We start from the raw sequence: 18,582 nt of genomic DNA, 5'->3' as shown, positions 1-18,582 counted from the left end.
GTGTTAGAAGTTATATGCACAAAAACTTATGTTAGGACTTCAATGCTCAAGATTGTCAGTTTACAGGTTTCTGAGACCAGTAATGTTGAATAGGGCTTCTGTTCAAATAAAGTAAAAATCTAGCCCAAATCTGCTCAAAAGCTTGTCTCTCTGTGAGAGAAAGCTGCTTCATTCAATATTCAGTGCAAATCTTGCCAAACTGAAAGATGCTTATGTCTTATGAAATACAATGTTTTTGCAATGCTGTAAGACAGTTTTTAATGTGTTAGAAGTTATATGCACAAAAACTTATGTTAGGACTTCAATGCTCAAGATTATCAGTTTACAGGTTTCTGAGACCAGTAATGTTGAAATAGTGCTTCTGTTCAAATGAAGTGAAATCTAGCCCAAATCTGCTCAAAAGCTTGTCTCTCTATGACAGGAAGCTGCTTCATTCAATATTCAATGCAAATCTTGCCAAACTGAAAGATGCTTATGCCTTATGAAATACAATGTTTTTGCAATGCTGTAAGACAGTTTTTAATGTGTTAGAATTTATATACACAAAAACTTATGTTAAGGACTTCAATGCTCAAGATTGTCAGTTTACAGTTTTCTGAGACCAGTAATGTTGAAATAGTGCTACTGTTCAAATTAAGTGAAATCTAGCCCAAATCTGCTCAAAAGCTTTTCTCTCTGTGAGATAGAGCTGCTTCATTCAATGTTCAGTGCAAATCTTGCCAAACTGAAAGATGCTTATGTTTTATGAAATAAAATGATTTCTGCAATGCAGTGAGACAGTTTTTAATGTGTTAGAAGTTATATGCACAAAAACTTCGGTTAGAGCTTCAATGCTCAAGATTGTCATTTTACACGTTTCTGAGACCAGTTAGGTTGAAATAGTGCTTCTGTTCAAATGAAGTGAAATCTAGCCCAAATCTGCTCAAAAGCTTGTCTCTCTATGAGAGAAAGCTGCTTCATTCAATATTCAGTGCAAATCTTGCCAAACTGAAAGATGCTTATGCCTTATGAAATACAATGTTTTTGCAATGCTGTAAGACAGTTTTTAATGCGTTAGAAGTTAAATGCACAAAAACTTATGTTAAGGACTTCAATGCTCAAGATTGTCAGTTTACAGGTTTCTGAGACCAGTAATGTTGAAATAGTGCTACTGTTCAAATGAAGTGAAATCTAGCCCAAATCTGCTCAAAAGCTTGTCTCTCTGTGAGATAGAGCTGCTTCATTCAATGTTCAGTGCAAATCTTGCCACACTGGAAGATGCTTATGCCTTATGAAATACAATGTTTTTTGCAAGCTGTAAGACAGTTTTTAATGTGTTAGAAGTTATATGCACAAAAACTTATGTAAGGACTTCCATGCTCAAGATTGTCATTTTACAGGTTTCTGAGACCAGTAATGTTGAAATAGTGCTTCTGTTCAAATGAAGTGAAATCTAGCCCAAATCTGCTCAAAAGCTTGTCTTTCTATGAGAGAAAGCGGCTTCATTCAATATTCAATGCAAATCTTGCCAAACTGAAATATACTTAAGCCTCATGAAATACAATGTTTTTGCAATGCTGTAAGACAGTTTTTAATGTGTTAGAAGTTATATGCACAAAAACTTATGTTAGGACTTCAATGCTCAAGATTGTCAGTTTACAGGTTTCTGAGACCAGTAATGTTGAAATAGTGCTTTTGTTCAAATGAAGTGAAATCTAGCCCAAATCTGCTCAAAAGCTTGTCTCTCTATGAGAGAAAGCTGCTTCATTCAATATTCAGTGCAAGTCTTGCCAAACTGAAAGATGCTTATGCCTTATGAAATACAATGTTTTTGCAATACTTTAAGACAGTTTTTAATGTGTTAGAAGTTATATGCACAAAAACTTATGTTAGGACTTCAATGCTCAAGATTGTCAGTTTACAGGTTTCTGAGACCAGTAATGTTGAAATAGTGCTTCTGTTCAAATAAAGTGAAATCTAGCCCAAATCTGCTCAAAGGCTTGTCTCTCTATGACAGGAAGCTGCTTCATTCAATATTCAATGCAAATCTTGCCAAACTGAAAGATGCTTATGCCTTATGAAATACAATGTTTTTGCAATGCTGTAAGACAGTTTTTAATGTGTTAGAATTTATATACACAAAAACTTATGTTAAGGACTTCAATGCTCAAGATTGTCAGTTTACAGTTTTCTGAGACCAGTAATGTTGAAATAGTGCTACTGTTCAAATTAAGTGAAATCTAGCCCAAATCTGCTCAAAAGCTTTTCTCTCTGTGAGATAGAGCTGCTTCATTCAATGTTCAGTGCAAATCTTGCCAAACTGAAAGATGCTTATGTTTTATGAAATAAAATGATTTCTGCAATGCAGTGAGACAGTTTTTAATGTGTTAGAAGTTATATGCACAAAAACTTAGGTTAGAGCTTCAATGCTCAAGATTGTCATTTTACACGTTTCTGAGACCAGTTAGGTTGAAATAGTGCTTCTGTTCAAATGAAGTGAAATCTAGCACAAATCTGCTCAAAAGCTTGTCTCTCTATGAGAGAAAGCTGCTTCATTCAATGTTCAGTGCAAATCTTGCCAAACTGAAAGATGCTTATGTCTTATGAAATAAAATGATTTCTGCAATGCAGTTAGACAGTTTTTAATGTGTTAGAAGTTATATGCACAAACACTTATGTTAGGACTTCAATGCTCAAGATTGTCAGTTTACAGGTTTCTGAGACCAGTAATGTTGAAATAGTGCTTCTGTTCAAATGAAGTGAAATCTAGCCCAAATCTGCTCAAAAGCTTGTCTCTCTGTGAGATAGAGCTGCTTCATTCAATGTTCAGTGCAAATCTTGCCAAACTGAAAGATGCTTATGTCTTATGAAATAAAATGATTTCTGCAATGCAGTGAGACAGTTTTTAATGTGTTAGAAGTTATATGCACAAACACTTATGTTAGGACTTCAATGCTCAAGATTGTCAGTTTACAGTTTTCTGAGACCAGTAATGTTGAAATAGTGCTACTGTTCAAATTAAGTGAAATCTAGCCCAAATCTGCTCAAAAGCTTTTCTCTCTGTGAGATAGAGCTGCTTCATTCAATGTTCAGTGCAAATCTTGCCAAACTGAAAGATGCTTATGTCTTATGAAATAAAATGATTTCTGCAATGCAGTGGGACAGTTTTTAATGTGTTAGAAGTTATATGCACAAAAACTTAGGTTAGAGCTTCAATGCTCAAGATTGTCATTTTACACGTTTCTGAGACCAGTTAGGTTGAAATAGTGCTTCTGTTCAAATGAAGTGAAATCTAGCCCAAATCTGCTCAAAAGCTTGTCTCTCTATGAGAGAAAGCTGCTTCATTCAATATTCAGTGCAAATCTTGCCAAACTGAAAGATGCTTATGCCTTATGAAATACAATGTTTTTGCAATGCTGTAAGACAGTTTTTAATGCGTTAGAAGTTAAATGCACAAAAACTTATGTTAAGGACTTCAATGCTCAAGATTGTCAGTTTACAGGTTTCTGAGACCAGTAATGTTGAAATAGTGCTACTGTTCAAATGAAGTGAAATCTAGCCCAAATCTGCTCAAAAGCTTGTCTCTCTGTGAGATAGAGCTGCTTCATTCAATGTTCAGTGCAAATCTTGCCACACTGGAAGATGCTTATGCCTTATGAAATACAATGTTTTTTGCAAGCTGTAAGACAGTTTTTAATGTGTTAGAAGTTATATGCACAAAAACTTATGTAAGGACTTCAACGCTCAAGATTGTCAGTTTACAGGTTTCTGAGACCAGTAATGTTGAAATAGTGCTTCTGTTCAAATGAAGTGAAATCTAGCCCAAATCTGCTCAAAAGCTTGTCTCTCTATGAGAGAAAGCGGATTCATTCAATTTTCAGTGCAAATCTTGCCAAACTGAAAGATGCTTATGCCTTATGAAATACAATGTTTTTGCAATGCTGTAAGACAGTTTTTAATGTGTTAGATGTTATATGCACAAAAACTTATGTAAGGACTTCAACGCTCAAGATTGTCAGTTTACAGGTTTCTGAGACCAGTAATGTTGAAATAGTGCTTCTGTTCAAATGAAGTGAAATCTAGCCCAAATCTGCTCAAAAGCTTGTCTCTCTATGAGAGAAAGCGGATTCATTCAATTTTCAGTGCAAATCTTGCCAAACTGAAAGATGCTTATGCCTTATGAAATACAATGCTTTTGCAATGCTGTAAGACAGTTTTTAATGTGTTAGAAGTTATATGCACAAAAACTTATGTTAGGACTTCAATGCTCAAGATTGTCAGTTTACAGGTTTCTGAGACCAGTAATGTTGAATAGGGCTTCTGTTCAAATAAAGTAAAAATCTAGCCCAAATCTGCTCAAAAGCTTGTCTCTCTGTGAGAGAAAGCTGCTTCATTCAATATTCAGTGCAAATCTTGCCAAACTGAAAGATGCTTATGCCTTATGAAATACAATGTTTTTGCAATGCTGTAAGACAGTTTTTAATGTGTTAGAAGTTATATGCACAAAAACTTATGTTAGGACTTCAATGCTCAAGATTGTCAGTTTACAGGTTTCTGAGACCAGTAATGTTGAAATAGTGCTTCTGTTCAAATGAAGTGAAATCTAGCCCAAATCTGCTCAAATGCTTGTCTCTCTATGACAGGAAGCTGCTTCATTCAATATTCAATGCAAATCTTGCCAAACTGAAAGATGCTTATGCCTTATGAAATACAATGTTTTTGCAATGCTGTAAGACAGTTTTTAATGTGTTAGAATTTATATACACAAAAACTTATGTTAAGGACTTCAATGCTCAAGATTGTCAGTTTACAGTTTTCTGAGACCAGTAATGTTGAAATAGTGCTACTGTTCAAATTAAGTGAAATCTAGCCCAAATCTGCTCAAAAGCTTTTCTCTCTGTGAGATAGAGCTGCTTCATTCAATGTTCAGTGCAAATCTTGCCAAACTGAAAGATGCTTATGTTTTATGAAATAAAATGATTTCTGCAATGCAGTGAGACAGTTTTTAATGTGTTAGAAGTTATATGCACAAAAACTTAGGTTAGAGCTTCAATGCTCAAGATTGTCATTTTACACGTTTCTGAGACCAGTTAGGTTGAAATAGTGCTTCTGTTCAAATGAAGTGAAATCTAGCACAAATCTGCTCAAAAGCTTGTCTCTCTATGAGAGAAAGCTGCTTCATTCAATGTTCAGTGCAAATCTTGCCAAACTGAAAGATGCTTATGTCTTATGAAATAAAATGATTTCTGCAATGCAGTGAGACAGTTTTTAATGTGTTAGAAGTTATATGCACAAACACTTATGTTAGGACTTCAATGCTCAAGATTGTCAGTTTACAGGTTTCTGAGACCAGTAATGTTGAAATAGTGCTTCTGTTCAAATGAAGTGAAATCTAGCCCAAATCTGCTCAAAAGCTTGTCTCTCTGTGAGATAGAGCTGCTTCATTCAATGTTCAGTGCAAATCTTGCCAAACTGAAAGATGCTTATGTCTTATGAAATAAAATGATTTCTGCAATGCAGTGAGACAGTTTTTAATGTGTTAGAAGTTATATGCACATACACTTATGTTAGGACTTCAATGCTCAAGATTGTCAGTTTACAGTTTTCTGAGACCAGTAATGTTGAAATAGTGCTACTGTTCAAATTAAGTGAAATCTAGCCCAAATCTGCTCAAAAGCTTTTCTCTCTGTGAGATAGAGCTGCTTCATTCAATGTTCAGTGCAAATCTTGCCAAACTGAAAGATGCTTATGTCTTATGAAATAAAATGATTTCTGCAATGCAGTGGGACAGTTTTTAATGTGTTAGAAGTTATATGCACAAAAACTTCGGTTAGAGCTTCAATGCTCAAGATTGTCATTTTACACGTTTCTGAGACCAGTTAGGTTGAAATAGTGCTTCTGTTCAAATGAAGTGAAATCTAGCCCAAATCTGCTCAAAAGCTTGTCTCTCTATGAGAGAAAGCTGCTTCATTCAATATTCAGTGCAAATCTTGCCAAACTGAAAGATGCTTATGCCTTATGAAATACAATGTTTTTGCAATGCTGTAAGACAGTTTTTAATGCGTTAGAAGTTAAATGCACAAAAACTTATGTTAAGGACTTCAATGCTCAAGATTGTCAGTTTACAGGTTTCTGAGACCAGTAATGTTGAAATAGTGCTACTGTTCAAATGAAGTGAAATCTAGCCCAAATCTGCTCAAAAGCTTGTCTCTCTGTGAGATAGAGCTGCTTCATTCAATGTTCAGTGCAAATCTTGCCACACTGGAAGATGCTTATGCCTTATGAAATACAATGTTTTTTGCAAGCTGTAAGACAGTTTTTAATGTGTTAGAAGTTATATGCACAAAAACTTATGTAAGGACTTCCATGCTCAAGATTGTCAGTTTACAGGTTTCTGAGACCAGTAATGTTGAAATAGTGCTTCTGTTCAAATGAAGTTAAATCTAGCCCAAATCTGCTCAAAAGCTTGTCTCTCTATGAGAGAAAGCGGCTTCATTCAATATTCAGTGCAAATCTTGCCAAACTGAAATATGCTTAAGCCTCATGAAATACAATGTTTTTGCAATGCTGTAAGACAGTTTTTAATGTGTTAGAAGTTATATGCACAAAAACTTATGTTAGGACTTCAATGCTCAAGATTGTCAGTTTACAGGTTTCTGAGACCAGTAATGTTGAAATAGTGCTTTTGTTCAAATGAAGTGAAATCTAGCCCAAATCTGCTCAAAAGCTTGTCTCTCTATGAGAGAAAGCTGCTTCATTCAATATTCAGTGCAAGTCTTGCCAAACTGAAAGATGCTTATGCCTTATGAAATACAATGTTTTTGCAATACTTTAAGACAGTTTTTAATGTGTTAGAAGTTATATGCACAAAAACTTATGTTAGGACTTCAATGCTCAAGATTGTCAGTTTACAGGTTTCTGAGACCAGTAATGTTGAAATAGTGCTTCTGTTCAAATAAAGTGAAATCTAGCCCAAATCTGCTCAAAGGCTTGTCTCTCTATGAGAGAAAGCGTCTCAGGTTACGAATGTAACCATGGTTCCCTGAGAGGGAACGAGACACTGCGTCCTCTGAGGGGACACTATGGGGAACACCTCGTCGTGACCCGTGTCTGAAGCATACTTTGAAAAACGCCAACGTGTTGGCCGGCGACAGCCTCTGACGTCACTACCAGCGCGACTATAAATACGCGCCCGTAGGACTCGTCAATATCTTCTTCGTGAAGCTTGCGTCCGAAGCATGGCAGGGAGCTAGAGGACGCAGTGTCTCGTTCCCTCTCAGGGAACCATGGTTACATTCGTAACCTGAGACGTTCCCTTTCAAGGGAACTTCGAACTGCGTCCTCTGAGGGGACACTATGGGGAACAGTATACCCACGCCGCCATGCTGAGGGGAGTGCAGACCAGAATCATGGCAAACACTAAGTACCAACTCTACCGCTTTTCTCTTCACCGGGAGTCGCCCCTGGGACGGTCTGACGGCTGCCTTATGACATTATCCCTTACGGCCAAAGGCCTAAGCTACATACCCAACTTATCCTGTAGGGCCCTGGCCCGGGGTAGAGCTAAAAGCTTGGAATCACAGAGATTCCTTTAAAGGGATACGGCTAAGAGCCTGGCACTTTCCTCTACCAAGTCTTTGCCTGTCACACAGGGGCTACTGCTAGCTTTCGCAAAAACCTGCCGAAAGGGCTGTCCCCACAGCACTCTAGTAGCGGCGCCCTGTTCTAGATTGGTATCCGAGGATACCTAGGTGGAGTGGTGCCCAAGATGAACGGGGCTTAAACCAACTCAAGAAAGGGCACGAAGCAGCAGTGCGAAGCCCTTACCATCTAGGGATTTTAGAAAGAACGCAGAGACTAGCGTGCGAACTTACCACAATGTGGATTTTAGAAAGTGCGCAAAGACTCCCGTGCACACTTACCATAACATGGATTTAAAATACTGTTCTAAGGAGGGGTTCTCGTGGGACTCTGTCAGAGCAGCTCGTAGAAGAATGGCCCGGGAGCAGAGCAATTGGAGGCCTCAGCCCCTGCCTCAGCAGGATGCCTGCTCTCACAGAGCGTCTCAAACAGTATGTGGTACTGGAGCGCTCTGAAGAACCGGGAATCAGTCTCCCAAGAGAGGAAGACTCCGAGCTCCGAGCAGCATGCTCATAGGTGACCCTTTCAGAAAAGGGGAGCGCTGCTGAACTACCCGAGAATTGCCCACACAGCCCCCCCAAGTTGAGGGGGCTTGGGGGTGTACAATAAGTACACACCGGTTGGATGAAGCCCAAGGAACACCGGGGCGAATCATCCCGAGAAAGGGAACGAAGCGGAGCGCGTAACCCTTACCATACAGGATTTTAGAAAGGGCGCAGAGTCTTGCGTGCACACTTACCACCTTACGTGGATTTCAGAAAGTGTGCAGAGTCTTGCGTGCACACTTACCACTTTACGTGGATTTCAGACAGTGCGCAAAGCGTTAACGTGCACACTGACCACATGTGGATTTGAGAAAGTACACAGGCAAGCGTGTGTACTGAAAGGTTACCTGACAACCACAGTATGTGGGAGCTCACATTCAGAGAGGCCTGTGAAGCCTGCTACCTGATAACCACAATATGTGGGAGTTCACCTACAGAGAGGCCTAGAGAGGCCTACTATCTGTTACCAGATAACCACCTCAGTGGAAACTGAAAGCAATATGGAACTCAACTCCAGGGAGGCCTGGTGAGGCCTACTACCTGACAACCACAAATCGCGGGAGCTCGCTTTTTAGGAAACGCACAGTATGTGGGAGCTAAATCTCCAGGTAGGCCTGGTGAGGCCTACTACCTGGCAACCACAGTATGTGGGAGCTCACCATCAGGGAGGCCTGATGAAGCCTACCACCTGACAGCCACAATATGTGGGAGTCCACCCAGCCCCTCATGTTAAGGGAAGCGATGCTTGAGGTGTATAACAAATACACGCTGGTTGGATGAAGCCCAAGGAACACCGGGGCGAATCATCCCAAGAAAGGGAACGAAGCGGAGCGCGTAACCCTTACCATACAGGATTTTAGAAAGTGCGCAGAGTCTTGCGTGCACACTTACCACTTTATGTGGATTTCAAAAAGTGCGCAGAGTCTTGCGTGCACACTTACCACTTTACGTGGATTTCAGACAGTGCGCAAAGCGTTAACGTGCACACTGACCACCATGTGGATTTGAGAAAGTACACAGGCAAGCGTGTGTACTGAAAGGTTACCTGACAACCACAGTATGTGGGAGCTCACATTCAGAGAGGCCTGTGAAGCCTGCTACCTGATAACCACAATATGTGGGAGTTCACCTACAGAGAGGCCTAGAGAGGCCTACTATCTGTTACCAGATAACCACCTCAGTGGAAACTGAAAGCAATATGGAACTCAACTCCAGGGAGGCCTGGTGAGGCCTACTACCTGACAACCACAAATCGCGGGAGCTCGCTTTTTAGGAAACGCACAGTATGTGGGAGCTAAATCTCCAGGGAGGCCTGGTGAGGCCTACTACCTGGCAACCACAGCATGTGGGAGCTCGTATTCAGAGAGACCTGATGAAGCCTACTATCTGAAAACCACAATGTGCTATTTAGTGGAACGCACAATATGTGGGAGCTAAATCTCCAGGGAGGCCTGGTGAGGCCTACTACCTGGCAACCACAGTATGTGGGAGCTCGTCTTCAGAGAGACCTGATGAAGCCTACTATCTGAAAACCACAATGTGCTATTCCGTAGAAGCGCGTAACCCCTACCGTACAGGATTTTAGAAAGTGCGCAAAGTCATGCGTGCACACTTACCACTTTACGTGGATTTCAGACAGTGCGCAAAGCGTCAACGTGCACACTGACCACTATGTGGTTTTGAGAAAGTACACAGGCAAGCGTGTGTACAGAGAGGTTCCCAAGCATCGCAGAGGCGCTGAATCGTACGGGAGCGGTGAGCTCCAACCCTCTTTTCTAGGTGAGGGGAGCATCACCTGAGGCAGTAAATACAGAGCTTCTTGCCGTAACCACCACCTCCCCGGATGCGCCAAGCGGCCAGGCGGCCCCTCAGGGTGACCTGGCCGGACATCTATGGAATTCCCTGCAGTGCTGTGCCAATTCTTTGGCCACCTAGCTACTGTAAAGGAAACTCACAGAGATTGTTAGTAGACATATAACCACCAGCAACATAACGTCCATAAACAGGTAGAGCAAGGGTTACGTACTCACCCACCCTCCTGTACTGGAGTCCCGCTGCGGGGCTCCCCCTTCTGGTCCGGACCGTCAGTAAGGCGGTTGTTATGAACATAGAACCAACCAAAACATCATAGGTCCAGAAGGAGACTGTTATGTGAGAGACCGTCCACCTAACCTCGATCAGGTGGAAAGCTGGTGGCTACAGGGGAATTAGGCAGGGGAGGACAAAAAACAGAGGTTAAAAACAGAGGTTAAAAACATCCGGAGCTACTAGGTCATCCTACCGTTCTGACCCGGGCGAGGACGCTGCCTCGTCCGAATCACGTCCCTCAGACCCTGCTTACCGTTCCGTGACCCGCGGTTCCTCTTGCCCCTGCCCTTAGGCGGGGGAGGAGCGCGAGCCGCAACACTAGCCTTCTGCGCCCCTCTACGACCCTCAGATCGAGATGGGCCAGGACCCCTGAGTTGCTCGGGCTCGGACCTGGACCTTCGTGGAATGAAGGATTTAAAGGCCGCTGAGCGCGCCCTTGCCTCCCTGAACTTCCCGACCACCATCTCGACGGAGGTACCAAAAAGCTCAGAAGGCGAGACCGGAGCATCGAGAAGAAACCCCCTTTCTTCCTTCCCGATGTCAGCCAGGTTCACCCACGGATGTCTCTCCGTCACCACCATGGCGGAGGCGGCCTGCTTGGTAGCTCGGAGAGAGAGGTCTGTGGTGCGGCGCAGCTCGGCTACCTGGTCAGGTGAAAGGCCCTCACCTGTATCCAGGTCCTTCAGCAGGTCAGCCTGGTAGGCCTGGAGCACCGCCATCGTGTGCAGTGAAGCCACAGCCTGACCAGCTGCCGCGTATGACCTGCCATTTAAGCGGGATGTATCTTGGAGGGGCTTAGATGGCAAAGCGGGAGATTTAAGAGAGGACGTTTGCCCCACAGAGAGATAGCAAGCCAGCGTCTCTTCTACAGGGGCCATCCTCTCATAGCCGTTCTCATGCAAGCCCTCGATATTAGCATAGCTCGTATGCTGAAACCGGTGGATGCGAGAGGAAAACGGCCTCTTCCATTCCTTTTCGACTTCTGCATGTAAGTCAGGCAAGAATGGAAGGCTCACCTGGGCTGGAGGGCTATGGTCAGACAAGTACCGCTCAGCGAGGCGACCTCGTGGCGCCACCTTGCTGGCACGCTTCCATGGCAAATCTAATTTTGCCGTGGCGCGATCCATAACCTCTAACAGCTCCTCATACGCGGGACAGGAGGATCGAGAAGGCTCAGCCTCAGCTTCTTCACCACTCTCAGACATCTCCTGCTCTTCCTGGGTAGAACCCAGCAGAGCACTAACTTCAGTGTCAGAATGGGTTAATGATACCACATCTGCCTCCCGAAGTTCGCTCTCGTTCGCCGCAGGAGAGTGTGACAAGGAAGGTCCCTCTCTACACTCCTCAGCGAGATCCATTTGTGATCCCCACGAGCTCATTCTCCTCCGTGCCTCGGCAACGGCGGGACCTGAGCCGCGGGATCCAGATGGCTGTCCCTCTTTCCTCGAAAAGAGAGACAAACGAGAGTGGAGCTTTCTCAGAGAGAAACGCTCGCAGTGCACGCAGACCGCCCCCTCAAGGACATCGCGCCTGTGCTCTTCGCCCAAACAAGAGACGCAAAGAGTGTGTGTGTCATCGGGTGTCAGATAACGCTGACACGGATGCACACACTGTCTAAACGCCTTGCTAGTGGAAGCCATGATGAAAACAGTAATAGATCGCTCTTACCGTCTTGGTCGTTTCTCAGATGCACGCTTCAAACAAAACAGCCAACTGAAGACGAAGAAGATATTGACGGGTCCTACGGGCGCGTATTTATAGTCGCGCTGGTAGTGACGTCAGAGGCTGTCGCCGGCCAACACGTTGGCGTTTTTCAAAGTATGCTTCAGACACGGGTCACGACGAGGTGTTCCCCATAGTGTCCCCTCAGAGGACGCAGTTCGAAGTTCCCTTGAAAGGGAACTGCTTCATTCAATATCCAGTGCAAATCTTGCCAAACTGAAAGATCCTTATGCCTTATGAAATACAATGTTTTTGCAATGCTGTAAGACAGTTTTTAATGTGTTAGATGTTATATGCACAAAAACTTATGTAAGGACTTCAACGCTCAAGATTGTCAGTTTACAGGTTTCTGAGACCAGTAATGTTGAAATAGTGCTTCTGTTCAAATGAAGTGAAATCTAGCCCAAATCTGCTCAAAAGCTTGTCTCTCTATGAGAGAAAGCGGATTCATTCAATTTTCAGTGCAAATCTTGCCAAACTGAAAGATGCTTATGCCTTATGAAATACAATGCTTTTGCAATGCTGTAAGACAGTTTTTAATGTGTTAGAAGTTATATGCACAAAAACTTATGTTAGGACTTCAATGCTCAAGATTGTCAGTTTACAGGTTTCTGAGACCAGTAATGTTGAATAGGGCTTCTGTTCAAATAAAGTAAAAATCTAGCCCAAATCTGCTCAAAAGCTTGTCTCTCTGTGAGAGAAAGCTGCTTCATTCAATATTCAGTGCAAATCTTGCCAAACTGAAAGATGCTTATGCCTTATGAAATACAATGTTTTTGCAATGCTGTAAGACAGTTTTTAATGTGTTAGAAGTTATATGCACAAAAACTTATGTTAGGACTTCAATGCTCAAGATTGTCAGTTTACAGGTTTCTGAGACCAGTAATGTTGAAATAGTGCTTCTGTTCAAATGAAGTGAAATCTAGCCCAAATCTGCTCAAAAGCTTGTCTCTCTATGACAGGAAGCTGCTTCATTCAATATTCAATGCAAATCTTGCCAAACTGAAAGATGCTTATGCCTTATGAAATACAATGTTTTTGCAATGCTGTAAGACAGTTTTTAATGTGTTAGAATTTATATACACAAAAACTTATGTTAAGGACTTCAATGCTCAAGATTGTCAGTTTACAGTTTTCTGAGACCAGTAATGTTGAAATAGTGCTACTGTTCAAATTAAGTGAAATCTAGCCCAAATCTGCTCAAAAGCTTTTCTCTCTGTGAGATAGAGCTGCTTCATTCAATGTTCAGTGCAAATCTTGCCAAACTGAAAGATGCTTATGTTTTATGAAATAAAATGATTTCTGCAATGCAGTGAGACAGTTTTTAATGTGTTAGAAGTTATATGCACAAAAACTTAGGTTAGAGCTTCAATGCTCAAGATTGTCATTTTACACGTTTCTGAGACCAGTTAGGTTGAAATAGTGCTTCTGTTCAAATTAAGTGAAATCTAGCACAAATCTGCTCAAAAGCTTGTCTCTCTATGAGAGAAAGCTGCTTCATTCAATGTTCAGTGCAAATCTTGCCAAACTGAAAGATGCTTATGTCTTATGAAATAAAATGATTTCTGCAATGCAGTGAGACAGTTTTTAATGTGTTAGAAGTTATATGCACAAACACTTATGTTAGGACTTCAATGCTCAAGATTGTCAGTTTACAGGTTTCTGAGACCAGTAATGTTGAAATAGTGCTTCTGTTCAAATGAAGTGAAATCTAGCCCAAATCTGCTCAAAAGCTTGTCTCTCTGTGAGATAGAGCTGCTTCATTCAATGTTCAGTGCAAATCTTGCCAAACTGAAAGATGCTTATGTCTTATGAAATAAAATGATTTCTGCAATGCAGTGAGACAGTTTTTAATGTGTTAGAAGTTATATGCACAAACACTTATGTTAGGACTTCAATGCTCAAGATTGTCAGTTTACAGTTTTCTGAGACCAGTAATGTTGAAATAGTGCTACTGTTCAAATTAAGTGAAATCTAGCCCAAATCTGCTCAAAAGCTTTTCTCTCTGTGAGATAGAGCTGCTTCATTCAATGTTCAGTGCAAATCTTGCCAAACTGAAAGATGCTTATGTCTTATGAAATAAAATGATTTCTGCAATGCAGTGGGACAGTTTTTAATGTGTTAGAAGTTATATGCACAAAAACTTCGGTTAGAGCTTCAATGCTCAAGATTGTCATTTTACACGTTTCTGAGACCAGTTAGGTTGAAATAGTGCTTCTGTTCAAATGAAGTGAAATCTAGCCCAAATCTGCTCAAAAGCTTGTCTCTCTATGAGAGAAAGCTGCTTCATTCAATATTCAGTGCAAATCTTGCCAAACTGAAAGATGCTTATGCCTTATGAAATACAATGTTTTTGCAATGCTGTAAGACAGTTTTTAATGCGTTAGAAGTTAAATGCACAAAAACTTATGTTAAGGACTTCAATGCTCAAGATTGTCAGTTTACAGGTTTCTGAGACCAGTAATGTTGAAATAGTGCTACTGTTCAAATGAAGTGAAATCTAGCCCAAATCTGCTCAAAAGCTTGTCTCTCTGTGAGATAGAGCTGCTTCATTCAATGTTCAGTGCAAATCTTGCCACACTGGAAGATGCTTATGCCTTATGAAATACAATGTTTTTTGCAAGCTGTAAGACAGTTTTTAATGTGTTAGAAGTTATATGCACAAAAACTTATGTAAGGACTTCCATGCTCAAGATTGTCATTTTACAGGTTTCTGAGACCAGTAATGTTGAAATAGTGCTTCTGTTCAAATGAAGTGAAATCTAGCCCAAATCTGCTCAAAAGCTTGTCTCTCTATGAGAGAAAGCGGCTTCATTCAATATTCAGTGCAAATCTTGCCAAACTGAAATATACTTAAGCCTCATGAAATACAATGTTTTTGCAATGCTGTAAGACAGTTTTTAATGTGTTAGAAGTTATATGCACAAAAACTTATGTTAGGACTTCAATGCTCAAGATTGTCAGTTTACAGGTTTCTGAGACCAGTAATGTTGAAATAGTGCTTTTGTTCAAATGAAGTGAAATCTAGCCCAAATCTGCTCAAAAGCTTGTCTCTCTATGAGAGAAAGCTGCTTCATTCAATATTCAGTGCAAGTCTTGCCAAACTGAAAGATGCTTATGCCTTATGAAATACAATGTTTTTGCAATACTTTAAGACAGTTTTTAATGTGTTAGAAGTTATATGCACAAAAACTTATGTTAGGACTTCAATGCTCAAGATTGTCAGTTTACAGGTTTCTGAGACCAGTAATGTTGAAATAGTGCTTCTGTTCAAATAAAGTGAAATCTAGCCCAAATCTGCTCAAAGGCTTGTCTCTCTATGACAGGAAGCTGCTTCATTCAATATTCAATGCAAATCTTGCCAAACTGAAAGATGCTTATGCCTTATGAAATACAATGTTTTTGCAATGCTGTAAGACAGTTTTTAATGTGTTAGAATTTATATACACAAAAACTTATGTTAAGGACTTCAATGCTCAAGATTGTCAGTTTACAGTTTTCTGAGACCAGTAATGTTGAAATAGTGCTACTGTTCAAATTAAGTGAAATCTAGCACAAATCTGCTCAAAAGCTTTTCTCTCTGTGAGATAGAGCTGCTTCATTCAATGTTCAGTGCAAATCTTGCCAAACTGAAAGATGCTTATGTTTTATGAAATAAAATGATTTCTGCAATGCAGTGAGACAGTTTTTAATGTGTTAGAAGTTATATGCACAAAAACTTAGGTTAGAGCTTCAATGCTCAAGATTGTCATTTTACATGTTTCTGAGACCAGTTAGGTTGAAATAGTGCTTCTGTTCAAATGAAGTGAAATCTAGCACAAATCTGCTCAAAAGCTTGTCTCTCTATGAGAGAAAGCTGCTTCATTCAATGTTCAGTGCAAATCTTGCCAAACTGAAAGATGCTTATGTCTTATGAAATAAAATGATTTCTGCAATGCAGTTAGACAGTTTTTAATGTGTTAGAAGTTATATGCACAAACACTTATGTTAGGACTTCAATGCTCAAGATTGTCAGTTTACAGGTTTCTGAGACCAGTAATGTTGAAATAGTGCTTCTGTTCAAATGAAGTGAAATCTAGCCCAAATCTGCTCAAAAGCTTGTGTCTCTGTGAGATAGAGCTGCTTCATTCAATGTTCAGTGCAAATCTTGCCAAACTGAAAGATGCTTATGTCTTATGAAATAAAATGATTTCTGCAATGCAGTGAGACAGTTTTTAATGTGTTAGAAGTTATATGCACAAACACTTATGTTAGGACTTCAATGCTCAAGATTGTCAGTTTACAGTTTTCTGAGACCAGTAATGTTGAAATAGTGCTACTGTTCAAATTAAGTGAAATCTAGCCCAAATCTGCTCAAAAGCTTTTCTCTCTGTGAGATAGAGCTGCTTCATTCAATGTTCAGTGCAAATCTTGCCAAACTGAAAGATGCTTATGTCTTATGAAATAAAATGATTTCTGCAATGCAGTGGGACAGTTTTTAATGTGTTAGAAGTTATATGCACAAAAACTTAGGTTAGAGCTTCAATGCTCAAGATTGTCATTTTACACGTTTCTGAGACCAGTTAGGTTGAAATAGTGCTTCTGTTCAAATGAAGTGAAATCTAGCCCAAATCTGCTCAAAAGCTTGTCTCTCTATGAGAGAAAGCTGCTTCATTCAATATTCAGTGCAAATCTTGCCAAACTGAAAGATGCTTATGCCTTATGAAATACAATGTTTTTGCAATGCTGTAAGACAGTTTTTAATGCGTTAGAAGTTAAATGCACAAAAACTTATGTTAAGGACTTCAATGCTCAAGATTGTCAGTTTACAGGTTTCTGAGACCAGTAATGTTGAAATAGTGCTACTGTTCAAATGAAGTGAAATCTAGCCCAAATCTGCTCAAAAGCTTGTCTCTCTGTGAGATAGAGCTGCTTCATTCAATGTTCAGTGCAAATCTTGCCACACTGGAAGATGCTTATGCCTTATGAAAAACAATGTTTTTTGCAAGCTGTAAGACAGTTTTTAATGTGTTAGAAGTTATATGCACAAAAACTTATGTAAGGACTTCAATGCTCAAGATTGTTAGTTTACAGGTTTCTGAGACCAGTAATGTTGAAATAGTGCTACTGTTCAAATGAAGTGAAATCTAGCCCAAATCTGCTCAAAAGCTTGTCTCACTATGAGAGAAAGCTGCTTCATTCAATATTCAGTGCAAATCTTGCCAACCTGAAATATGCTTAAGCCTCATTGAAATACAATAATTTTGCAATGCTGTAAGACAGTTTTTAATGTGATAGAAGTTATATGCACAAACACTTATGTTAGGACTTCAATGCTCAAGATTGTCAGTTTACAGGTTTCTGAGACCAGTAATGTTGAAATAGTGCTTTTGTTCAAAGAAGTGAAATCTAGCCCAAATCTGCTCAATAGCTTGTCTCTCTATGATAGAAAGCTGCTTCATTCAATATTCAGTGCAAATCTTGCCAAACTGAAAGATGCTTAAGCCTCATGAAATACAATGTTTTTGCAATGCTGTAAGACAGTTTTTAATGTGTTAGAAGTTATATGCACAAAAACTTATGTTAGGACTTCAATGCTCAAGATTGTCAGTTTACAGGTTTCTGAGACCAGTAATGTTGAAATAGTGCTACTGTTCAAATTAAGTGAAATCTAGCCCAAATCTGCTCAAAAGCTTTTCTCTCTGTGAGATAGAGCTGCTTCATTTAATGTTCAGTGCAAATCTTGCCAAACTGAAAGATGCTTATGTCTTATGAAATAAAATGATTTCTGCAATGCAGTGAGACAGTTTTTAATGTGTTAGAAGTTATATGCACAAAAACTTAGGTTAGAGCTTCAATGCTCAAGATTGTCATTTTGCACGTTTCTGAGACCAGTTAGGTTGAAATAGTGCTTCTGTTCAAATGAAGTGAAATCTAGCCCAAATCTGCTCAAAAGCTTGTCTCTCTGTGAGATAGAGCTGCTTCATTCAATGTTCAGTGCAAATCTTGCCAAACTGAAAGATGCTTATGTCTTATGAAATAAAATGATTTCTGCAATGCAGTGAGACAGTTTTTAATGTGTTAGAAGTTATATGCACAAACACTTATGTTAGGACTTCAATGCTCAAGATTGTCAGTTTACAGTTTTCTGAGACCAGTAATGTTGAAATAGTGCTACTGTTCAAATTAAGTGAAATCTAGCCCAAATCTGCTCAAAAGCTTTTCTCTCTGTGAGATAGAGCTGCTTCATTTAATGTTCAGTGCAAATCTTGCCAAACTGAAAGATGCTTATGTCTTATGAAATAAAATGATTTCTGCAATGCAGTGAGACAGTTTTTAATGTGTTAGAAGTTATATGCACAAAAACTTAGGTTAGAGCTTCAATGCTCAAGATTGTCATTTTGCACGTTTCTGAGACCAGTTAGGTTGAAATAGTGCTTCTGTTCAAATGAAGTGAAATCTAGCCCAAATCTGCTCAAAAGCTTGTCTCTCTGTGAGATAGAGCTGCTTCATTCAATGTTCAGTGCAAATCTTGCCAAACTGAAAGATGCTTATGTCTTATGAAATAAAATGATTTCTGCAATGCAGTGAGACAGTTTTTAATGTGTTAGAAGTTATATGCACAAAC

This window comes from Carassius carassius, chromosome 17 (assembly GCF_963082965.1).
Source record: "Carassius carassius chromosome 17, fCarCar2.1, whole genome shotgun sequence".
In the NCBI taxonomy this organism is placed as follows: domain Eukaryota; kingdom Metazoa; phylum Chordata; class Actinopteri; order Cypriniformes; family Cyprinidae; genus Carassius; species Carassius carassius.
This window is presented reverse-complemented; position numbering follows the sequence as displayed.